The following is a 24560-nucleotide window of genomic DNA, read 5'->3' on the forward strand; positions in this document are numbered from 1 at the left end:
CTCGGGCTGGCCCCTTTCCTAAATCGCAAATATGACAAGCACAAGCCCCGCCCGGCTTGGCCATCGGGCCTAGATCTTAGGCTCAGGACGGGTTGAGCTTTTTTGGGCTGGACGGGCCAGGTTTCCCATGGCCCGGTATACCCTCATCAAGAACGTATTTTTCAGATATACCCTATTTAAGCAAATTTGTTCACTGTTTACCCCTTTTGATGTTTTGCTCCGTTCTTTTTGTCGGGGGCAATCACTCAGTCTCTGTCTCACGTGGAGAGGTGACTTAGATGCCACATCGGTGGCATGCTCATCCGAGATGCTTATGACATAGTAGATGGGATGCAGGGTGATGGGACTCAAGTGCGGTTCGACTGGCTTAGTTAGGGATTTGGAAGCAGAAAGATCCGCCCGCAGTGACTTGTCCTCGAAGGAACTGGCAAAGGGTAGCGGTAGATGCTGAAGCAACCCTAAACTACATGCCAACATAAGACCCTTGCTAGGGTCCTTTTCCTCACCCCGCAATTCACCTCTGCTCCCGAACCGCCACATGGCGAAACTAGGATGGTCATCATTGACTTGGGGTGAGTCGTGTGGCATGTTCGGCCATAACCTTGTTGTCCTGGACCGTGTTTTGTGTTAGAGACGCCTCGAATCAATGCGCCTCCAAACTTAGGTTTATCAGCTCACCAATTAGGACGATCAATGTGATCCACCCGATAGAAAGGTGCAAAACTATTAAAGAGATAAAAATTGGGCAAACTTGCTTCATGTGAGTATTTTGAAGGAATTTCTGCTAAATGATGTAAAAAGTGTCACAAACTACATTTTAGGGATTAGACGGTGGAGTTCACTACAGATGAATAGTTAATTGAGTTCCACCTCCACTTGCCAATGGCATCGTGATCTTGGAACCTCGAGTAGATTTTCTGCTCCCTGAGGGCAAACTTTTTTCTGTGGGATGCTTGCAATGATCGTTGCTGGCTCGTAGCTCGCTAGACGTGGGTGGTTGCACTTCCGAGAGGTGCTTGCTTTAGGGCCAACAATAGAAAGACAATAACCCACCTCTCACCATATGCCCATCTCCATGCATCCTGGCCTAATGTGTTTTAATGGATCAAAATAGTTTGGGAGAACCTTGGTCATTTAACTGGGCCAAGCTAACATCATTCGATCTGGCATCTGGATCCTTAACATACATAGTCATTTAACTCGGCCAAGCTAACTTTATACAGAAATATTGTCAAACAATTTACATGGCCAATCGAATATGCTGCTCACTACCTCTTGGCACATATCATGGGGTTGTCCACTTAAAAAATGGAGGACATCCAGGATTGGAGTACATGCTCCATGGCTCTAAAAAAGCAACTCTCTTCATGGACATCAGGGAGAATCGTAGTCCGACTACAACATTGGGTTCATTCTATGTTTACATGACTTTGTGTCTGCATATTGAAACTTGGCTGATCAATGGATGGCCGGACCTACCCTTATCGGTCTTCTTCGGAGGGAAGAAATGTTACCGTGTCTACCACATAAGGCGATCCCTAGCAAGCCTCGAATGGGATCTGCCAATCATAAACGAGGTCATATCTCATTTTCCAGCGCGGTGTCTCGGTGACGGGGCGGCCTCGTCCGAGTCCAGGGCTGCGCCGCTGACGTCGGACCTGGCCGTGCAGCCCGCTGCGTCAGCCCTCGTTCAAATCTTCGATCCGGTTTCTTCGACAGATCCAAGCCTGGCCCGTGATCGGATGCATCCTGGGCGTCCACTTCGGATGCTCAATCTGGGGCGTTGGCTAGGCCACTTGTGGAAACGGGTGCACCCAGCAGGAAACCCTAATCTCACTCGATCATACGCGGCCGTCGTCCAGTCTCCAGAGATGTCGCGACGTGATCCCTCCGCTCCGCCCGGGGGTACCACCGGCAATCAGGCTCAACCTTCTCCGAGCGCCGCCCAGCCGCCGGCTGCTCGCATGGCTTCTCCGGCGGGAGGTGCACCTGGATTTGCTCCGGGGGTCTACCAGCCGATTCAAGCCCCGTCATCCTGCACGCCGTCGGCCTCGTACACGCCGGTGCAGCAGCCACCGGTACAGCAGCCGCAGATGCAGGTATACCAGGGGCAGTTCCCGCACCAGTTCGTCGGAATCCCGACACCATACATGCAGCAACAACCAGTTCATCTTCAACCCTCGGGGGGCTACATACATCAGCAACATCAGCTAGCTATGGCTCCATATCAACCGATTGCCAGCGCTTATGGGCAGCAGCAAGGGCCTCTCGCCGGCGCCAATCAGCAGCACCTCCATCAGCCGACCACCAGCTTCAACACCGGGCCGGCTATCACCTTGACAGCCGGACCTGTCGCGGCATGCTCTCGCAAGCCAAAGGGAGGCAAGGGTGGCCGTCAAAAGATTCGTCAGGGGCCAGTTCACCAACCTGCTGCTCCCATGCAAGCTGCTACGGGCCCTTCGATGCCAACTCCGGCTCCTGTGTACGTCCCGACCGCTTCATCAACAGTGGTTGCGGGTCATGGACAGGGTGCACCTGTGCACTTGGTTGCCCCGTTTCATCAACCACCGGCTCCATCTTCTGGTACATCCGAGGTTGCAGTGGCACCCAAAAAATTGTGGTGTTCTAAATGTCAGTCGGCAGGACACTTATCTGATGAGTGCGACACACAACAGTATACCTCAGTCATCATGCGGGCGTGTGCCGAGGGGGCGGCTCGTCTGCGGATGATACTGGACATGTTCGCGGAGGCTACAGGGCTAAGGATCAACTTCACCAAGAGCACCCTGGTCCCGATTCATATCGAATCCGTGGTCCAAGAGACGACCATCCAAGCGCTGGGCTGCATGGTGGGGTCCTTCCCACAAACTTACTTGGGGCTGCCTCTATCCTGGGAGAAGCTGAGGTTCGAAGATTTCCTGCCAATGATAGCGAAGGTGGACAAGTATCTTGCGGGCTGGGCGGCGTGCCTCCTCTCTCCCGCGGCGCACCTGGTGCTGATCAACGCTGTCCTGGATGCTCTGCCAACTTATGCCATGGCTGCGCTGCTCCTCCCCCCCAAGCTGATCCATGCGCTGGATGCCATGAGGCGCGATTTCTTGTGGAACGTGGCTGAAAGAGCGTCGGGAGCTCAATGCCTGGTCGCCTGGGATCACGTATATCGTGCTAAATCTGAAGGAGGGCTCGGGGTCCGCCACCTTCAGACCCAAAACGACTGCCTCCTACTGAAGATGATCCATCGTCTGCACAGTGAGCCGCGGGCGAGGTGGGCTGCCTGGGTGTGGAGTGCAGCTCAGGGGGGCTCGCTCCTGGCGCGAGATGCCTCGACCCTGGGCGAACACGGAAAGGCTCTGGCTAGGCTGCTGCCTCTGTACCGGTCTCTTACCACGGTCGCAGTGGGAGACGGGCGCTCGGTTTCCTTCTGGTTCGACAACTGGCTGCCCTGCGGCGCGCTCTCAGTTGCCTTCCCGGCCCTCTTCTCACATGCTTCTACTCCTGAGGTGACTGTCTGGGAGGCTAGAGAGGCGGGCCTACGCAGGGTACTCATGCCGCGCCTCACGCGCGTGGGTGAGGGCAAACTGGGTGTGGTCCTGGCAATGATGGATTCCCACCCTGTGAGAAGTGGTGGTGATGATCGGTCGCTTCGCCACATTGCAAAACCGTGCGGCTCGCTCTCAGCTGCCAGGGTGTACAAGTTGCTGCGGTTTGGCGGCCTTGTCGCCCCCTTCGCGGCGTCTGTCTGGGCCACGAAGGCGCCGTCGCGTGTCAAGTTCTTCTTCTGGCTGCTGATGCAGAAACGAATTCATACAAGGGATGTGTTGCTGAAGAAGCACATTGTGGTGCCTGAAGGTGCGGGGTGCCCCGTGTGCGAGCGTGAGATGGAAAGTGCGGATCACCTGATCCTCTCCTGTCCGTTTGCGGAGTCTTTCTGGAGGCGGATCGGCGTCACTGTGGGGGGCGCGGGAGAGGACTGCTTGGCTCACCTGGCCTCTGCGGTGAGATCGGCTGTCGGTTCTGCTCCCGAATTCACTATGCTATGCTGCTGGCATTTGTGGAAACACAGGAACGCGATGGTGTTCCAGGCACAGCGTCCCTCGATCGCCCGATTGCTAGGTTCGTGTAGGGAAGATGCCATGTTGTGGCGCGGGAGGCTGAAAGAGGCATGCCGTGTCCACGTCGACGAATGGATGCAGGCTCTGGGATGAGGATGTAGTATGGCTGTCCCAGGCGTGTGTGTTTGATCCTTCGTCCCCCTCTCTGTTCACCTCTGTAAAATCTCTAGTGTGGTGTGTCCTGTCCCATGCTTGTAATCACTGAGGCCCTGGGCCTCCTCTGGTTAATATATTCAGGTGGGGGAAACTCTCCCCCCGGTGAAAATTCAAAAAAAAAAACAGTATTGCTTTATTTGTAACAAGATGAACCATCCTATGACTATGCGTCGGTGTCCGGCTCTCAAGTTGCCGAAGCCGACGGCGTTGCTTTGTGGCTATGGAACTGAAAACATGGTTTTTTTCAGATGCCTGATAATATTTGTAGGGAGGATCTCTCACCTTAGGATTCACCAATTGCACTTGTATCGATTTATGGCGGCTCTATTTCTCCCAATATCGTGGAGGCAGAGGTGGCCAAGATTGCTCAGTTTCAGCAGCAGTGGACTTGGGAGGCTATACCGCATGGCGAGGATGCTTTTCTCATGTCCTTTCCAAGTGAAGAAGTTTTACAGCGGGTGACCGGGTTTGCAGTTTTTATCAAGTCTCATAATGTAACTATTGAATTCAAGCCTTGGAAGGAGGAGGTACCGCATCGTTTTGAGTTACAGCCTATCTGGGTGCACGTGCACGGTGTGCCACATGCTCTTCGTCACTTCCTGGGTCTTTGGGCAGTCGGCTCGGTGATTGGTGCTACCCTGGACGTTGACCTACTCTATTTGCATCGTCGAGGAATTGTTCGCATTCAGGTGGCGGTGCTTAATCTTGACACCTTCAAGAGGAGCCCAATTAATTCTCTCTCGTCTGACGTTGTTGTCCAGAGGATGGGGTATGAGTTTCGATACAGTCTGGAAGAATCGGACTTTCGGGTTGATGCTGATTTTGTGCCTAGAGTTTGGGAGCACGGAGATGATCTAGGCGGCGATATGGGTCATGACAGGGAGGACACTGCAGGGGGTAAGGACCCAAGTAAGAGGCCCAAACCCACCTCGTCGTCCAATGAGTCTTCAGTGTCACCTTCATCTGGCGACGTGATGCCCATGCAGTTGTCCATGTCTTCTGGGAGGTCTTCGTTGCCATCTGCGATGTCTTACCCGACGGCCACGACGCCACCAGCCGCACCAATCAGGGCGCCCTTGATCACCACGCCACCGCCATCCTTGATGACTTCGACAGCACGGTCTTCGACGATGCCAGCCACGCCATCGCTGACGACACCCTATCGCCTACAGGAGGAGGCATCCGCAGTCGCTTCCTCGCGCGCTTCATCACCGACGCCGTCGCTACTCATTCCGCGGCGGGGAGTGGTATTCTCTCCCGCGGTTCGGGCGGATCGTGACTCGGCGATGGCAGAGCTGCGTGCTCTGTCTTGTTCTCCATCATCGCCAGGAGAGGCGACGGTGTCCAGGGCCTCGACGCCGCCCACACCATCTCCTCCGCTAGAGGTCGCAGAGGTTGAGGTGCAGCCCTCTGGGGCCTCTTCATCTTCGCTGCTTTTGCCTACTCTGCCGCTCGAAGACACCGGGGATGTTGCTACTGCCGACGTCACCCCCTCGCCGCTGAGACACAGCGGCTGCCACTCCGTTGGCGTCGATGGTACGGCAGCCACTGATGAGGACTCTCTCACCAAGGCCATGCGTAGGACGGCAGCTCGCAACCTCGACTATGAAGGTACTTCCTCCCACAAATCTTTTTTGTCCTTCGATAACTCTAGAGTTTCTGCAAATATTGCTAGCTTGGGTGTTTCGTTAGGACGTAATGAGAAAGAGGTACAAGTTTCTGTTAGGGCCCTTAAGCAAATGGAGTTCGACCGGCTTAAGGTTGCTCCTAGGTTGTCTACTTTTTCTGACCCTCTTGTGTCGGATGAGGAGGATGTGGATGCTGATGCCGATCATGATGGCAAGCTTCTCTCCCATCTAGTTAAAGACACAACCAAAGTAGACTTGGAGGATACTGTACGCGACAACATGCTATGTGAGCTTGTCGCGTCGGTACGAAAAAACAAGTCTACTTCAGAGAAGAAAAGAGGGCGCCCATCTAAGAGGGCAAAGGTCCTAAGCATAAAAATGGTTCATCATGAGAGGTATGTTTTGGAATAGCAGAGGTCTTGGTGACTTGGCTAAACACAAACATATTGCCGATTGTGTAAAGGATCATGCCTTGGACTTTGTGGCCATCACTGAGTCGGGTAAACGTGATTTCCAGACATGTGTTCTTGACCACTTTTCATGTGGTTATGATTATGAATGGCACATTTTACCCCCATCCGGAAGGTCTGGTGGAATCTTGCTTGGCATCCACTCGACATACTTGGAACTTTTATCCACTTCGAAGGGTGAATATCACATCAAATTTCACCTTCGAAACAAGTACGACAACTTCCTTTGGAGTCTAGTGGCTGTATATGGCGCTGCTCAAGAGGAGTTTAAGTCCACTTTCCTTAAAGAGCTTGTTAATACCTGTCGGGACAATCCCCATCCCATGTTAATCGGGGGGAATTTTAATATCCTTAGATATCAACAGGAAAAAAACAATGACCGGTTTGACACTAGGTGAACTTTCCTCTTCAATGCTTTTATTGACAGCCTGGACCTGCGGGAGCTCACTTTGTTTGGTCGTCAGTACACCTGGGCCAATAACCGATCAATCCCTACTTATGAAAAACTTGACCGGGTGCTAGTGACCACTGACTGGGAATATAAATATCCCCTTGCATCAGTACACGCACTAGAAAGAATCGAGGCCCTATCGGATCATGCTCCTTTGCTAACCGATTTTGGACAAACAACTCCAAGCTCCAACCGTCCATAGTTTAAATTTGAACTGGGATGGCTCACTAGAGACGGATTCCATGACCTGGTTAAGAAAGTGTGGGCGCGTCAACCTCGGGGTAACACGCCCATTCAACGATGGAACAATCGAATTCGCGCCTTGCGACGATTCCTTCGTGGATGGGCTAAACACACTGCCGGCGTATACAAAAAAGAAAAGCTGCGACTATCTACCTTAATCGACACCCTTGATAAAGTTGCGGAGGTGAGGCCTCTTTCTGCTACCGAGATTGAGCAAAAAAGCCATCTAAATGAGCAAATTGCCCGCCTTTTACGTGAGGAAGAGATTAAATGGTACCAACGTTGCAAGTCTGACTCGATTGTTCAAGGTGATGATAATACGAAGTACTTTCAAATGCTGGCCAATGGCAGACATAGAAAGAAACGTATTTTCGCTGTTGACCAAGACGAAGGCCGTATAGAGGGGGATGCACCGCTAAAAAAATTCATTACTAAGTACTACAAAGAGCTTTTTGGACCTTCACCTCAAAGCCCTTTTGCGCTCGACGAGTCTATTACTCATGATATACCTCAAGTTTCAGAGGTAGAAAATGAGTTTTTAACCTCTCCGTTCTCTGAAGAGGATGTTCGAGCCGCGGTGTTTCAAATGGAACACAACAAGGCTCCGGGACCAGATGGTTTTCCGGCAGAGTTCTATCAATGTTTTTGGGATATGATTAAGGAGGATTTGGTTTAGTTGTTTAACCAACTGCATGCTGAAAACCTTGATATTGCCCGTTTAAACTTTCGGGAAATTATTCTTCTGCCCAAGACAAAGGAGGCTAGTCGTATTCAACAATATAGACCGATTTGCCTTCTAAATGTCAGCTTTAAGATATTCACAAAGGTGGCAACTAATAGGTTGAACGAGGTGGCTGACCACGTGGTCAAACCCACTCAAACAACGTTTATGCAAGGACGCAACATACTAGATGGAGTTGTTGTGCTACATGAAACTGTGCATGAGCTCCACCGTAAAAAGTTGAATGGAGTCATATTCAAAATAGACTTTGAAAAAGCATATGACAAAGTCAAATGGCCCTTTCTTTTGCAAACTTTGCGCATGAAGGGGTTTTCACCAAAATGGTGTCGATGGGTAGAGAGTTTTGTTTCTGGAGGTAGTGTGGCTATCAAAGTCAACGATGATGTTGGCAACTACTTTCAGACTAGGAAGGGGCTTCGCCAAGGGGACCCTGCTTCTCCTATTTTGTTCAACATTGTAGCTGATATGTTAGCTATCCATGTTGAGCGGGCTAAGGTGGCCGGTCAATTTAGCGGCGTGATTCCTCATCTGGTAGAAGAAGAACTGTCTATTCTACAATATGCGGATGACACTATACTTTTTCTAGATCATGACCTAGATAAAGCTAGAAACCTCAAATTACTTTTATGTGCATTTGAGGAGCTCTCTGGTCTCAAAATTAACTTCCATAAGAGCGAGCTTTTCTGCTTCGGCGATGCTGCAGAGTCCGCATCTGAGTATGCTGAGATTTTTGGCTGTCAGCTCGGCCAGTTCCCGATTAGGTATCTAGGTATTCCTATTCACTATCGGTGTTTAACTATCGCTGAGTGGAAGCAAGTGGAAGAAAGACTTGAGAAACGCCTAGCCAGCTGGAAGGCCAAACTCTTGTCGTATGGGGGACGGTTGATTCTGATTAATTCCGTCCTCAGCAACATGGTTCTATACATGTTGTCATTCTTCCACTTACCTAAAGGGGTTCTACAACGTCTCGATTATTTTAGATCCAGATTTTTTTGGCAGTGTGATAATGAATCCAAGAAATATCGGCTGGCTAGGTGGAGTATATTATGCCGACCTAAAAGTCAAGGGGGCCTTGGAATTCAGGATCTTGAGATTAAAAACATCGCTCTCTTGAGTAAATGGGTATACAAACTACTCACTGAGAATGGAGTATGGCAGGAAATCATTCGTAACAAGTACGTGGGGTCTAAAGCCATTTCTCAAGTTCATTGGAAACCCGGTGATTCACATTTTTGGAGTGGCGTGATGAAGGCCAAGGAATTCTTTTTTCAATTTGGTACTTTCTCGGTTAGGGATGGTTCTCAGGTTCGATTCTGGGAAGACACCTGGCTGGGGCCACTCCTCTTATGGTGCAATATCCTAGCTTGTATAGGATCGTCAGACATAAATTAGTCATGATCAAACAAGTATTGGGACAAGAAAACCCTGATATTTCTTTCCGTAGGGACCTTATTGGGCCTCGTCTGGTAGCATGGGATGAATTACTCAATCGTCTGGAGGCCATTCAGCTGTCAGGCGAACCAGACAAGTTCCGATGGAATTTGCATCAGAATGATACCTTTTCAGTCAAATCCTTGTATGATGCAATGACCCACACTGATGTACCGGTTGATAACAAGAAATTGTGGAAGCTCAAAATTCCCCTAACGGTGAAGATATTCCTCTGGTTTTTAAACAGAGGGGTCATCTTAACTAGAGATAACTTGGCACGACGCAACTGGCAAGGTAGCAAGACATGTGTCTTTTGCCAACATGACGAGTCCATCAAACACTTATTTTTGAGTGTAAGTTTACTCGTGTAGTCTGGGCCATAGTTCAAGTAGCTTCAAATCTATATCCCCCACGTAGTGCGCGTAACATGTTCGGCAATTGGTTGCGGGGTATCGATAAACAATTTTCTGCACATCTACTCGTGGGAGCGGCTGCCTTATGTTGGGCACTGTGGCTCACCAGAAATGATGTGATTTTTAACAATAAATGTGTTTCATCTCCTGTGCAGGTTATTCATGCGTGTACGCGATGGCTCCGTACGTGGTCTATCCTGCAGAGGCCGGAGGACAGAGACCTTTTTATGATGGCGTCTACACGGCTGGAGCATACAGCCAGGGAGGTTTTCTCCCAACATGGATGGCGGTGTAATCTCCGGATAGGCGTTGCCCCATCCTAGGCTGGACTGATTTATTTTTGCTGTAAAACGATATTTATTTTTAGGCTTGTTGGATATGTTGGCTGTGCGCATCACGCTATGCAGAGACCGGGCATTCTTCAATGCGGTTGTATCACCTCGATATATCAATTGAATGAAATGTTCTTTGTCGAAGAAAAAAAATCTCATTTTCAATTTGGGAAACTTTCAAGGTTTTAGATTTTAGAGTAACATGAAATTCATGATTTTAAGGTCTGATGTATAATTTCTTATAGAAAGAAATGATTATTTGTGGCGTGCATGACAATTTTCTAAATGGAAATGAAAGCACATGCTTTTCTTTTTTGACAACAATGAGAACAAATGTTTTAAACGAGAAAAAAAGTTTGAACTATTGTGGATCACATGATAGCTCAAATACTTCGAGAATCACAATCAGGTATTTGGATACATATTTCACAAGTACAGAAATTCTATTGGAGGACGGTAAATTGACAGTAGTTCAAACAACTCATAATTTTAATACGAAGCCGTCGATACATGTACTTTTAGCAACATAAATAAACTGAACTAAAATGCGACAACTAATGGCTCACAATGGGCATAGAATGAAAAACAATCCAATATTTCGACCAACTATGAGAACTAAGTTGATTTTATTTGCCCGGATTTAGGTGGAAATTCCATAAACAGACCTTTCGACCATCATCTGTTGTCGATTAAATTGCGGCCACCGAAAGAAGCATGAGAACAACGAGGAAGCGAGTATCTATTTACCATCTTAACAGTTAACATGCAGTTTTGTTGTAGCCATGCGACGACCATCGATAAAATCATCCATCTGCAGCTATGCGGTCCCCAATCTCTATACCACGCAGAGCAGGGTATAAAGAACCACCGGTTGAACTACCGTCCTTCGTCGGTGGGGCCCAGACACATTTCTTTCCGGGTCTTGTTCAAGGTTTTTCTCTTTTGGGTTTCGGACTTCCTTTTTTGGTTTCCGTTTGTACTTTTTACTTTTTTCCATTTATGTTTCATGTTTTTAGTTTTTTTTTTACCTTTTTTGCCTTCTTTTTTTCTGGTAAATGTATGATTTTTTTGAGAATTGCATGAACATATATTTACCATATATGAGCAATTTCTTTTATTCATTTTGGCTTTTATTTTCCTTTTATGTTTCCAAATTTTTATTTCTTTATTTTGATTTACTTTTTATTATATTTTGTTGGTAAAATGTAGAACATTTTTTATTTACACGAATATAAATTTAACACAAATGAAAACATTCTTAATAAAATTATTTTAAAATACATAATCTTAAAATTCACTTTAGTTTCGTAATGTGGTACAAAAATTATATATGATATAGACAGGTAAAATGTCTCATATAAAGCAATGCCCAGGGCGAGGTTATCACAACCATCCACTCCTTTCTTCGAGATCCGTGTAAGGAGAGAAAAGACAGGGAGGAGAGAGATAATAGTCACCTCAGTCGACAGTGATATGAAAAATGAAATTCAGTTTCTACAGAACCTTTGTCATGCAGCCTTAGATGTTCGGGCTGATCAGCTGGTCATAACATATAAAAAGGTTCAAATTGATATTACAAATAGTTTCTTTATTCCAATATTTCCGCGAAGGGATCAATCACTGAGAAGTCATGTATCGGGTTGACACAATGACTTCCGGATAGTCTATCACTTGAACTTCCAAAATGAAACTCAGCTTCTATAGAGGCTTTTTTCATTTAGCTATAGACGCCTGCGCTGATCTGCAAACCATTTATTTGGGTGCACTAAATATAGGGCAAACCTCATTACTTGAGCACACTTGCTTTCTAAACAAAGAATCTAGCGAGTTTAATTTTCGATTTGGTGCCTTGGTACTCGTTCTAAGTAATTTATGTGAGATGGAGATCTAGCCATTCGATGTGATTGTTATATTGCGCCACACTTGCCACTTTCGGGCATGTTTGTATCTGCAAACCAAAACACGAATAGAGTGAGATGCTATCTTCAATCGTACATGATTAACATCTCACCAAATATATGTATTGAAATCCTCTGTAATTCCTTTATAAATCCTAGTACATTTGTCATTGTAATCTTGGGTAAAAATACCAAAAAATTGAACTTCGTTATGGTTAACATTTAACAGGAAAGGATCATCACCTCGATGTATAGCTTCTCCATGCACGGAAAGCATCTAAGGAATCTAACAACTTGATCTAGATCGAGGCCGACTCTAGTGCCAAGACCTTTACCGTGTGTAGAGACGGGGTCAAGCTTGTGGGAATCTTTTTCTGGATGACAGCCGGACATAGATCAACAAAATCAGTTAAAATTTGATTTACATGAAGAAGAAGACTGTTGTACCCGAATGGATATGAATCCATTAACAAGTTCGGAGAATTTAGTGCACGACTAGCCCAACACTGTTTATTTCGGTGTATCAATGACCCTGATTCTTGTTGGACCTTCTTTATCAAGTCCAAGCAATCTCTCAAGAAAAGGCATATTCTCAATGACCATATCGTAAAACACCTCAACTGACCTCCTGTTAAGGCACCAACAATGCACATAAATCGTGGGATATTCGTTGAGGCGATGTGGAGGCTACTAAACCCATCCATCACCTAAAGATGAAGGTACTCGAGCGTAGTATAGCCGTGGAGCAGGTGCTTCATATCCTCCTTCGAGATGCCGACACCTAAGAGCTTGAGCTGTTTCAGTTGAGGGAGATGAAGAGCATGCGTGACATTAATCGGGGGAAAGAGCAGTCCATGAACCTAGCACAGTGCAACGTGGGCGCAAGGAGGAGAGCTGACATCAGCAGCGAGCACTGATGTCCAGCTTGAAAGATGAGCTTCTTGAGCTGATCTAGGACGGGGGATAGGAACCACTCATGAAACTTGGCTTTGACCTTGCAGTTGGAATGGAACTTGCCGATAGGAAGGCGTATGACTGGGCCAGGGTGTGGGTGAGGATCTGGGACAATGCATCCAAGCATTTGCAATCCCCACGGTAGATCTTGTAGTCGTCGATGGCGTCGAGTGGGTGGAGTCCCAAAGGGGGCGTTGTCGTCAGGAGAGGACGGTTTTCTGCATGCCAGATTTGATGGGGAGGAGGGGGATGATGGTTACCAACGTCTCGTTGGGGAGACTGCTGATGAAGTCTAGGCTCGCCGAAGGCTCTTGCGGTTCTGGCTCGACCCGCTCCCGCTTGTTGGCTACCTCGTTGATATGTCTCCATCGTATCTACTTTTCCAAACTCTTTTGCCCTTATTCTAGACTCTAACTTGCATGATTTGAATGCAACTAACCCGGACTGACATTGTTTTCATCAGAATTGCCATGGTGTTATTTTTGTGCGGAAATAAAAGTTCTCGGATTGACCTAAAAATTTACGGAGAATATTTTTGGAATTAATAAAAAATACTGGCACAAGAATTATCCAAAGGGGGGGGGGGCACCCAGAGGCCACAAGCCCTGGGGGCGCGCCCACCCCCTTGGCGCATGCCCTGCAGGCTTGTGGGCCCCTGGAGCCCCTTCGACCTCAACTCCAACTCCATATAACCCTATTCGGAGAGAAAAAAAATCAGGGAGAAGGATTCATCGCATTTTACGATACGAAGCCGCCGTCGCCTCCCGTTCTTCATCGGGAGGGCTGATATGGAGTCCGTTCGGGGCTCCGAAGAGGGGGATTTGTAGCCATCATCATCACCAACCTTCCTCCATCACCAATTTTGTGATGCTCGCTGCCGTGCGTGAGTAATTCTATCGTAGGCTTGAGTTGGATGAGATTTATCATGTAATCGAGTTAGTTTTGTTAGGGTTTGATCCCTAGTATCCACTATGTCACTACTAGAAAAAGGGCTGTTAGTGGCGCACCTGTTTTTGCTATTAATGGCGCACTACAGGTGCGCCACTATTAACACGCCACTAGTAACAAATAGTAATGGCGCACCTCTGGTGCGCCACTAGTATCCCAGATAATAGTGGCGCACCACACAGTGCGCCATTACTATGTCCACCAGTGCGCCATTACTATGCCTCCCAGGGGGCCATATTTACCTTGTGCTCTGGGTTACTAATGGCGCACTTTCAGATAATGTGCCACTGGTGTGTTTATTTCAGTGCGCCACTAAAGTGCAATATGGTGCGCCACTACTATGAATATTAGGAATTTTTTTTCTTTTCTAATATTTGCACAGGTTACAAAATACATTACTGCACAGAATATAAACAACACAACATATAAACAGTAGATTTATCGAATATAATAGAAGATTAGTCTCCAAATACAATTCATCATATTAGTCTCCGAATTCAAAATACCGAACAAAGTTAGAACATTACAAGTCTCGAGACCGCGAGTAGCGAGTTTGTCTTCACATTACAAGTCGATATCGATCATATAAACTACCATCACATAGAAGAGAGCTGCGGTCATCGCGATGAGCATCATCGCGATGAAACTGGTCTTTATCCGGTTCCTCCAACGCTCCCTCCTCTCTCCCGCTAGATAGCACATGTATCTAGCTTCCGCCTCCGCCCTAGTGGTGTACCCTTTGTAATTGTTACCGCAGAAACGGTGAACCTGTCTCCGACACTCCTCCCAGTCGTCGTAGACTCCGGGGACCTTACCCTTGTAGACAACATACAACGGCATCTCTATGCACTAGACAAACAAAATGTTAGTAGCAATTCACAGACAATACATAAGCAATATATAAGTATGCAACAAAAGGATCAGAAGAGAAAAGCAACACATTAATAGCACGATTCATGGTCCTACTAATAAATAGCATCGATTACATATAAGTTGAACGACTGTCCAAACTAAAGAGACATACAAGTTCATTAAAGTTTAATTAGAACATGAGCTAATCGATATTTCAGAACTACATAGCATCACTACTTTCGACTCGACTCAGGGACCGGAGCGTGGATGAAGCCGCCGTCTATCGTGATGGTCATGAAATCATGGTCGTTGTCAGCCTGCATTTGTAGCGTTGTTTCTATCTCACTGTTGGACGGTTGATATCTAAGGTAGAACTGCCCCGAGGTACGAAGGACATCTTGATGGATGATTTCCGAACTCTGACTGGATGCGAAAGAATTCTTGTCTGATGTCTGCGTCCTGGATTGCCGACAAGCGTGCGGCCCAATCTTTGAGATTAGTTGGTAGCAGAAGGTGATTATGGTCTCGTACGATCGCCCACATGTGATAGAGGGCGTAGTAGGCATCCTTCTGACCGCCAGGCGGCTGCTGGACGCAGGGGGACATTGTATTGTGGGTGGACACGTGCTTGCCGTACCTACAAATTGGCCTCCTGAAGGTGCCTCCAGATCTGGCATAGCCGGGGAGAGCTTCATCAAGAACTTTCTTGATATTTATGTAGTCTTTCTTCGACTGATGGTCCGAGTCGAAATACGTGGCCATGGAATATTTCGGGCTTAAGAGGATGAGTGTGCAATGTATGTCACTGCACAAAACACAGAATGTTAGAAAAAAAGAACGATCAAAATCTAAGAAATCATATGTTACGGGGCGGTGAGGGGATGACTTACTCGGGAAAGTAAGGCACGAGGAAGTTATCCTTATCTGGGTTCGCCAGAATGACGCCTTCGAGGTATGAACTCGCGATTTGCCGGTCCCTAGTGCCGCCCAAGATCTTGGCACGCATGTAGAAGGGGTCGACTATCACGATGTTCGAGGTCTTGTCTCTAATGATCCGCATCTCCATACTGAGCGAAAATAGTCGAATGAAGGTGTAGTGCAGCGGATGAAGGTTAAACATAGCGAAGATGTCATCAAACCGCAGGACGATCATACCCCCGATGGTGCTATCGACAAAGCCCTTGCCCTCTGGCACCTTGGCCACGAAATCCGGGTATGCCACATCATTCTCGGAGAGACGCCGCTTCTCCAAAAAAAGAACACTGTCATGCAGACTCCGCATAGCACCGGTTGCAGCATTGAGAAGATTAGTCGGTAGCATCGGCCTACCCACCACATGCACCCTCCTCGAGATATCCTTAGGTGAAGGTGGCCCGTCCTGAGCATGAATCGTACTTGGTGCCGGCTGGCTCGCACCCTTGTTATTCTTTCTTTTCCGTCCCTTCTTCTTCTGCTGTAATGGGATCGAGTTTTGCTTAGAGACCGCCTTCTTGAGTGTGTTGGGGCTGATAATATTTCACACCTCGGCTATCTGAGGCTCGGTGAAGGTGGAAGCTGGAGGCGTCTCCTGAGAAGTGAACGCCAGACGACGCCTGTTGCAACTGGGTTTCTCTGCGGTACCAGCTAGATCGCGATCGTCTTTTGCAGGGTTGGGTTCTTGAGAAGGAGGCCCCAAGAATTCTTCACCATACCCATGTTCGTTGAAGTACTTATCGACGTTCGTAAATGTACCGTCGTCATCGTCGTTGTCTGGATCCTGTGCCATATGCATGTCCGACATGTCTGGTAGCGTAGCGGCGATCTTGCCATGGCTTGGCGCCTGCATGACTGGCGGTGTTGTCTGTGGGGTGGTGTCCCCCGTCCCCAAACGAATTTGGCTCTTCGGCCAAAGCAGGGGCCAGCTTAAGCAGGCGCTGAGGGTCATCACATCATCTTCGTCGGCCCCAGGGGGTCGAAACGGAGGTAACAAGTCGTCGCAGCCCGGCAGCACCCGGACCAGTTGAACCCTATACACGGTGGGTGGCATCGGATTACCGTGGAACACGGGGTTGCCCGGTTGAATGATTCTGGCCTTGGCGACATCGATCAACTCGCCTCCCACGAAGTGCAGGAGAGTGCATGGAACATCAGCGGCGCCCTGCAAAAACATGTAGGGCGTCAGTGTTGGGGAACGTAGCAATAATTCAAAATTTTCTACGCATCACCAAGATCAATCTATGGAGATTCTAGCAACAAGAGAAGGATAGGATGAGTTGATCTTCATACCCTTGAAGATCGCGATGCAGAAGTGTTACAAGAACGCGGTTGGTGGAGTCGTACACACAACGATTCGGACCGCGGTCGATTCCGATCTAAGCGCCGAACGGACGGCGCCTCTGAGTTCAACACATACAGCCCGGGGACGTCTCCTCCTTCTTGATCCAGAAAGGGGAGAGGAGAAGTTGAGGGAAAACTCCAGCAGCACGACGACGTGGTGGCGATGGAGCTCGTGGTTCTCCGGCAGGGCTTCGCCAAGCACTACTACTACTACGGAGGAGGTGTTGGAGGAGGGAGGGGCTGCGTTAGGGGAAGGGTGCGGCTGCCCTCTCTCTCCCTCACTATATATAGGGGGAAGGGGGGTGGAGGAGGCGCCCTAGGGTTCCCTAGGGGAGGGGTGGCAGCCACAGGGGAAACCCTAGATGGGTTTGGGCACCCCCACCCCTAGGAAACTTGCCCCCCAAGCCGGGAGGGGTGGCTGCCCTAGGGGAGGCGCCCCCACCTCTCCACGTTACGTGAGATGGGGTGGGAGGGACGCACAGCCCCTTAGTGGGTTGATGTGCCCCTCCCCTTGGCCCATAAGGCCTCCCAACGCTTGCCGGGGCCTCCGAAACACCTTTCGGTCATGCTGGTCGTCACCCGGTACACCGAGAACAATTTCAGACTCCAATACCCTTTGTCCAATATATCGATCTTCACCTCTGGACCATTCCGGAGTTCCTCGTCATGTCCGGGATCTCATCCGGGACTCCAAACAACCTTCGGTAACCACATATTATTTCCCATAACAACTCTAGCGTCACCGAACCTTAAGTGTGTAGACCCTACGGGTTCGGGAACCATGCAGACATGACTGAGACGTTCTCCGTCCAATAACCAACAGCAGAATCTGGATACCCATGTTGGCTCCCACATGTTCCACGATGATCTCATTGGATGAACCACGATGTTGGGGATTCAATCAATCCCGTATACGATTCCCTTTGTCAATCGGTATGTTACTTGCCCGAGATTCGATTGTCGGTATCCCAATACCTCGTTCAATCTCGTTACCGGCAAGTCACTTTACTCGTTCCGTAATGCATGATCCCGTGACTAACTACTTAGTCACATTGAGCTCATTATGATGATGCATTACCGAGTGGGCCCAGAGATACCTCTCCATCATACGGAGTGACAAATCCCAGTCTCGATTCGTGCCAACCCAACAGACACTTTCGGGGATGCCTGTAGTGTACCTTTATAGCCACCCAGTTATGTTGGGACGTTTGGTACACCCAAAGCATTCCTACGGTATCCGGGAGTTGCACAATCTCATGGTCTAAGGAAATGATACTTGACATTAGAAAAGCTTTAGCAAACGGACTACATGATCTTTGTGCTACGCTTAGGATTGGGTCTTGTCCATCACATCATTCTCCTAATGATGTGATCCCGCTATCAATGACATCTAATGTCCATGGTCAGGAAACCATGACCATCTATTGATCAACGAGCTAGTCAACTAGAGGCTCACTAGGGACATGTTGTGGTCTATGTATTCACACATGTATTATGATTTCCAGTTAATACAATTATAGCATGAACAATAGACAATTATCATGAACAAGGAAATATAATAATAACCATCTTATTATTGCCTCTAGGGCATATTTCCAATAGTATCCCACTTGCACTAGAGTCAATAATCTAGTTCACATCACTATGTGATTGTAATGAATGCAACACCCATTGGGTTTGATCATATCTCGCTTGTGAGAGAGGTTATTAGTCAACGAGTCTGAATCTCTCAGATTCGTGTGTGCTTTACAAATCTCTATGTCATCTCCTATATGCAGCTACCACGCGCCATTTGGAACCATTCCAAATAACATCTCTACTATACGAATCCGGTCTACTACTCAGAGTCATCCGGATTAGTGTCAAAGTTTGCATCGGCGTAACCCTTTATGACGAACTCTTTTACCACCTCAATAATCGAGAAAATTCCTTAGTCAACTAGTTACTAAGGATAACCTTGACTGCTGTCCTGTGACCCATTCCTAGATCACACTTGTACCCCTTGACTGACTCATGGCAAGGCACACTTCAGGTGCGGTACACAACATAGCATACTATCGAGCCTACATCTAAAGCATAGGGGACGACCTTCGTCCTTTCTCTCTCTTCTGCCGTGGTCAGATCTTGAGTCTTACTTAATGCTTACACCTTATAACAGAGCCAAGAACTCCTTCTTTGCTGATCTATTTGAACTCATTCAAAATCTTGTCACGGTATGTATTCATTTGAAAGTACTATTAAGCGTTTTTGATCTATCCTTATAGATCTTGATGCTCAATGTTCAAATAGCTTAATCCAGGTTTTCCATTGAAAAGCACCTTCCAAACAACCCTATATGCTTTCCAGAAATTTTACGTCATTTCCGATCAACAATATGTCAACAACATATACTCATCAGAAATTTTATAGTTCTCCCACTCACTTCTTTAGAAATACAAGTTTCTTATAAACTTTGTATAAACCCAAAATCTTTGATCATCTCATCAAAGCGTATATTCCATCTCCGAGATGCTTACTCCAGTCCTTAGAAGGATTACTGTAGCTTTGCATACTTGTTAGCATCTTTCAGGATTGACAAAACCTTCTGGTTGTATCACATACAACCTTTCCTCAAGAAAATCGTCGAGGAAAAAATGTTTTGACATCCTATCTACAAGATTTCATAAATATTGCAGTAACTGCTAATATAATTGCAACAGAATCTTAGCATCGCTATGAGTGAGAAAGTATCATCATAGTCAACTCCTTGAACTTGTCGGAAAACATCTTAGCGACAAGTCGAGCTTTCTTAATGGTGACACTTACCATCATTGTCCATCTTCCTTTTAAAATCCATATGTACTCAACAGCCTTACGACCATCGGGTAGTTCTTCCAAAGTCTATACTTTGTTTTCATACATGGATCCTCTCTCGAACCCACTTGTCGGAATCCGGGCCCACCATCGCTTCTCCATAGCTCGTAGGTTCATTGTTGTCTAGCAACATGACCTCTAAGACAGGATTACGTACCACTATGAAGTAGTACGCATCCTTGTCGACCTACGAGGTTTGGTAGTGACTTGATCTGAAGTTTGATGATCACTATCATCAGCTTCCACTTCAATTGGTGTAGGCACCATAGGAACAACTTCTCGTGCGCTGCTACACACTAGTTGAAGTGATGGTTCAGTAACCTCATCAAGTCTCCACCATCCTCCCACTCAATTCTTTCAAGAGAAACTTTTCCTCGAGAAAGGACCCGTTTCTGGAAACAATCACTTTTGCTTCCGGATCTGAATTAGGATGTATACCCAACTGTTTTTGGGTGTCCTATGAAGATGCATTTTATCCGCTTTGGGTTCGAGCTCATCAGGCAAAACTTTTCACATAAGCGTCACAGCCCCAAATTTTTTAAGAAATGACAGCTTAGGTTTCTCTAAACCATAGTTCATACGGTGTCATCTCAACGGAATTACGTGGTGCACTATTTAAAGTGAATGTGGTTGTCTCTAATGCCTAACCCATAAACGATAGTGGTAATTCGATGAGAGACATCATGGTATGCACCATATCCAATAGGGTGCATTTATGATGTTCGGAAACACCATCACACTATCGTGTTCCAGGTGGTATTAGTTATGAAACAATTTCCACAAGGTCTTAATTGTGTACCAAACTCGTAACTCAGATATTCATCTCTATGATCATATCATAGACATTTTATCCTCTTGCCATGATGATCTTCAACTTCACTCTGAAATTGCTTGAACCTTTCAATAATTCAGACTCGTGTTTCATCAAGTAAATATACTCAGAATCTACTCAAATCATCTATGAAGTAAGAGCATAACGACATTCACTGCGTGCCTCAGCACTCATTGGATTGCACACATAAAATGTATTACTTCCAACAAGTTGCTCTCTTGTTTCATCTCACTGAAAAACGAGGCCTTTCAGTCATCTTGCCCATGTGGTATGATTTGCATGTCTCAAGGGATTCAAAATCAAGTGAGTCCAAACGGTCCATTTGTATGGAGTTTCTTCATGCATATATACCAATAGACATGGTTCGCATGTCTCAATCTTTTCAAAACGAGTGAGTCCAAAGATCCATCAACATGGAGCTTCTTCATGCGTTTTATACCAGTATGACTCAAATGGCAGTGCCACAAGTATGTGGTAATATCATTACTATCTTATATATTTTGGTATGAACATGTGTATCACTACGATTGAGATTCAATAAACCATTCATTTTAGGTGCAAGACCGCTGAAGGTATTATTCAAATAAACAGAGTAACCATTATTCTCCTTAAATGAATAACCGTATTGCGATAAACATAATCCAATGATGTCTATGCTCAACACAAACACCAAATAACAATTATTTAGGTTTAACACCAATCTCGATGGTAGAGGGAGCAGGCGATGCTTGATCACATCAACCCTGGAAACACTTCCAACACACATCGTCATCTCACCTTTAGCTAGTCTCCGTTTATTCCGTAGCTCTTTTATTTCGAGTTACTAACACTTAGCAACCGAACCGGTATCTTAATACCCTGGTGCCACTAGGAGTACTAGTAAAGTACACATTTAATACAATGTATATCCAATATACTTCTGTCAACCTTGCCAGCCTTCTCATCTACCAAGTATCTAGGGTAGTTCTGCTTCAATGACCGTTCCCTCATTACAGAAGCACTTAGTCTCGGGTTTGGGTTCAACCCTGGGTTTCTTCACTAGAGCAGCAACTGATTTTCCGTTTCATGAAGTATCCCTTCTTGCCCTTGCCCTTCTTGAAACTAGTGGTTTTACTAACCATCAACAATTGATTCTCCTACTCGATTTCTACTTTTGCGGTGTCAAACATCGTGAATTGCTCAAGGATCATCATGTCTATCCCTGATATGTTATAGTTCATCACGAAGCTCTAATAGCTTGGTGGCAGTGACCATGGAGAACCATCACTATCTCATCTGGAAGATTAACTCCCACTCGATTCAAGTGATTGTAGTACTCACACAATCTGAGCACATGCTCAATGATTGAGCTTTTCTCCCTTAGTTTGCAGATTAAGAAACTTGTCGGAGGTCTCATACCTCTTGATGTGGGCACGAGCCTGAAATCCTAATTTCAGCTCTTGGAACATCTCATATGTTCTGTGACGTTTCAAAAATGTCTTTGGTGCCTTAATTCTAAACCGTTTAACATTACACACTGAACTATCACGTAGTCATCAAAATGTGGATGTCAGATGTTCGCAACATCCACAAATGATGCTCGAGGTTCAGCACACCGAGCGGTGCATTAAGGACATAAGCCTTCTGTGCAGCAATGAGGACAATCCTCAGTATATGACCCAGTCCGCATAATTGCTACTGTCAACTTTGAACTAAATTTTCTCTAGGAACATATCTTAAAACAGTAGAACTAAAGCGTAGGCTACGACATAATTTGCAAAGACCTTTTGACCATGTTCATGATAATTAAGTTCTTCTGATTATTTAATGAACTCCCACTGAGATAGACATCCCTCTAGTCATCTAAGTGATACATGATCCGAGTCAACTAGGCCGTGTCCGATCATCACGTGAGACGGACTAGTCATCATCGGTGAACATCTTCATGCTGATCGCATCTGCTATACGACTCATGTTCGACCTTCCGGTCTCTTGTGTTCCGAGGCCATGTCTGTACATGCTAGGCTCGTCGAGTCAACCTAAGTGTTTTGCATGTGTAAATCTGGCTTACACCCATTGTATGCGAACGTTAGAATCTATCACACCCGATCATCACGTGGTGCTTCGAAACAACGAACCTTCGCAATGGTGCACAGTTAGGGGGAATACTTTCTTGAAATTTTATGAGGTATCATATTATTTATGCTACCGTCATTCTAAGCAAATAAGATGCCAAAACATGATAAACATCTCATGCAATCAAATAGTGACATGATAGGGCCAATATCATTTTGCTCCTTTTGATCTCCATCTTCGGGGCACCATGATCATCATCGTCACCGGCATGACACCATGATCTCCATCATCGTGTCTTCATGAAGTTGTCTCGCCAACTATTACTTCTACTACTATGGCTAACAGTTTAGCAATAAAGTAAAGGAATTAAACGGCATTATTCAATGACACGCAAGTCATACAATAAATTAAGACAACTCCTATGGCTCCTGCCGGTTGTCATACTCATCGACATGCAAGTCATGATTCCTATTACAAGAACATGATCAATCTCATACATCACATTCTTTTGGCCATATCACATCACATAGCATACCCTGCAAAAACAAGTTGGACGTCCTCTAATTGTTGTTGCATGTTTTACGTGTCTGCTATGGGTTTCTAGCAAGAACGTTTCTTACCTACGCAAAAGCCACAACGGTGATATGCCAATTGCTATTTATCCTTCATAAGGACCCTTTTCATCGAATCCGATCCGACTAAAGTGGGAGAGATTGGCACCCGCTAGCCACCTTTATGCAACAAGTGCATGTCAGTCGGTGGAACATGTCTCACGCAAGCGTACGTGTAAGGTCGGTCCGGGCCGCTTCATCCCACAATACCGCCGAAACAAGATAAGACTAGTAGTGGTAAGCAAATTGAACAAACCAACACCGACAACTACTTGTGTTCTACTCGTGCATAGAATCTACGCAATAGACCTAGCTCATGATGCCACTGTTGGGGAATGTAGAAATAATTGAAAATTTTCTACGCATCACCAAGATCAATCTATGGAGATTCTAGCAGAAAGAGAAGGAGAGGATGAGTTGATCTTCATACCCTTGAAGATTGCGACGCGGAATCGTTACAAGAACGCGGTTGGTGGAGTCGTACACACAACGATTCAGATCGCGGTCGATTCCGATCTAAGCACCGAATGGACGGCGCCTCCGTGTTCAACACACGTATAGCCCGGGGACGTCTCCTCCTTCTTGATCTAGCAAGGGGAGAGAAGAAGTTGAGGGAAAACTCCAGCAGCACGACGGCGTGGTGGCGATGGAGCTCGTGGTTCTCCGGGAGGGCTTCGCCAAGCACTACGGAGGAGGAGGAGGTGTTGGAGGAGGGAGGGGCTGTGTTAGGGGAAGGGTGCGGATGACCTCTCTCTCCCTCACTATATATAGGGGGAAGGGGGGTGGAGGAGGCGCCCTAGGGTTCCCTAGGGGAGGGGTGGCAGCCACGGGGGAAACCCTAGATGGGTTTGGGCGCCCCCACCCCTAGGAAACTTGCCCCCCAAGCCGGGAGGGGTGGCTGCCCTAGGGGAGGCGCCCCCACCTCTTCACATTACGTGAGATGGGGTGGGAGGGGCGCACAACCCCTTAGTGGGCTGATGTGCCCGCTCCCCTTGGCCCATAAGGCCCCCAACGCTTGCCGGGGCCTCCGAAACACCTTTCGGTCACGCTGGTCGTCACCCGGTACACCCAGAACAATTCAGGACTCCAATACCCTTCGTCCAATATATCGATCTTCACCTCCGGACCATTCCGGAGTTCCTCGTCATGTCCGGGATCTCATCTGGGACTCCGAACAACCTTCGGTAACCACATACTATTTCCCATAACAACTCTAGCGTCACTGAACCTTAAGTGTGTAGACCCTACGGGTTCGGGAACCAT

Source organism: Triticum aestivum, chromosome 3B (assembly GCF_018294505.1).
Source record: "Triticum aestivum cultivar Chinese Spring chromosome 3B, IWGSC CS RefSeq v2.1, whole genome shotgun sequence".
Taxonomy (NCBI): Eukaryota; Viridiplantae; Streptophyta; class Magnoliopsida; order Poales; family Poaceae; genus Triticum; species Triticum aestivum.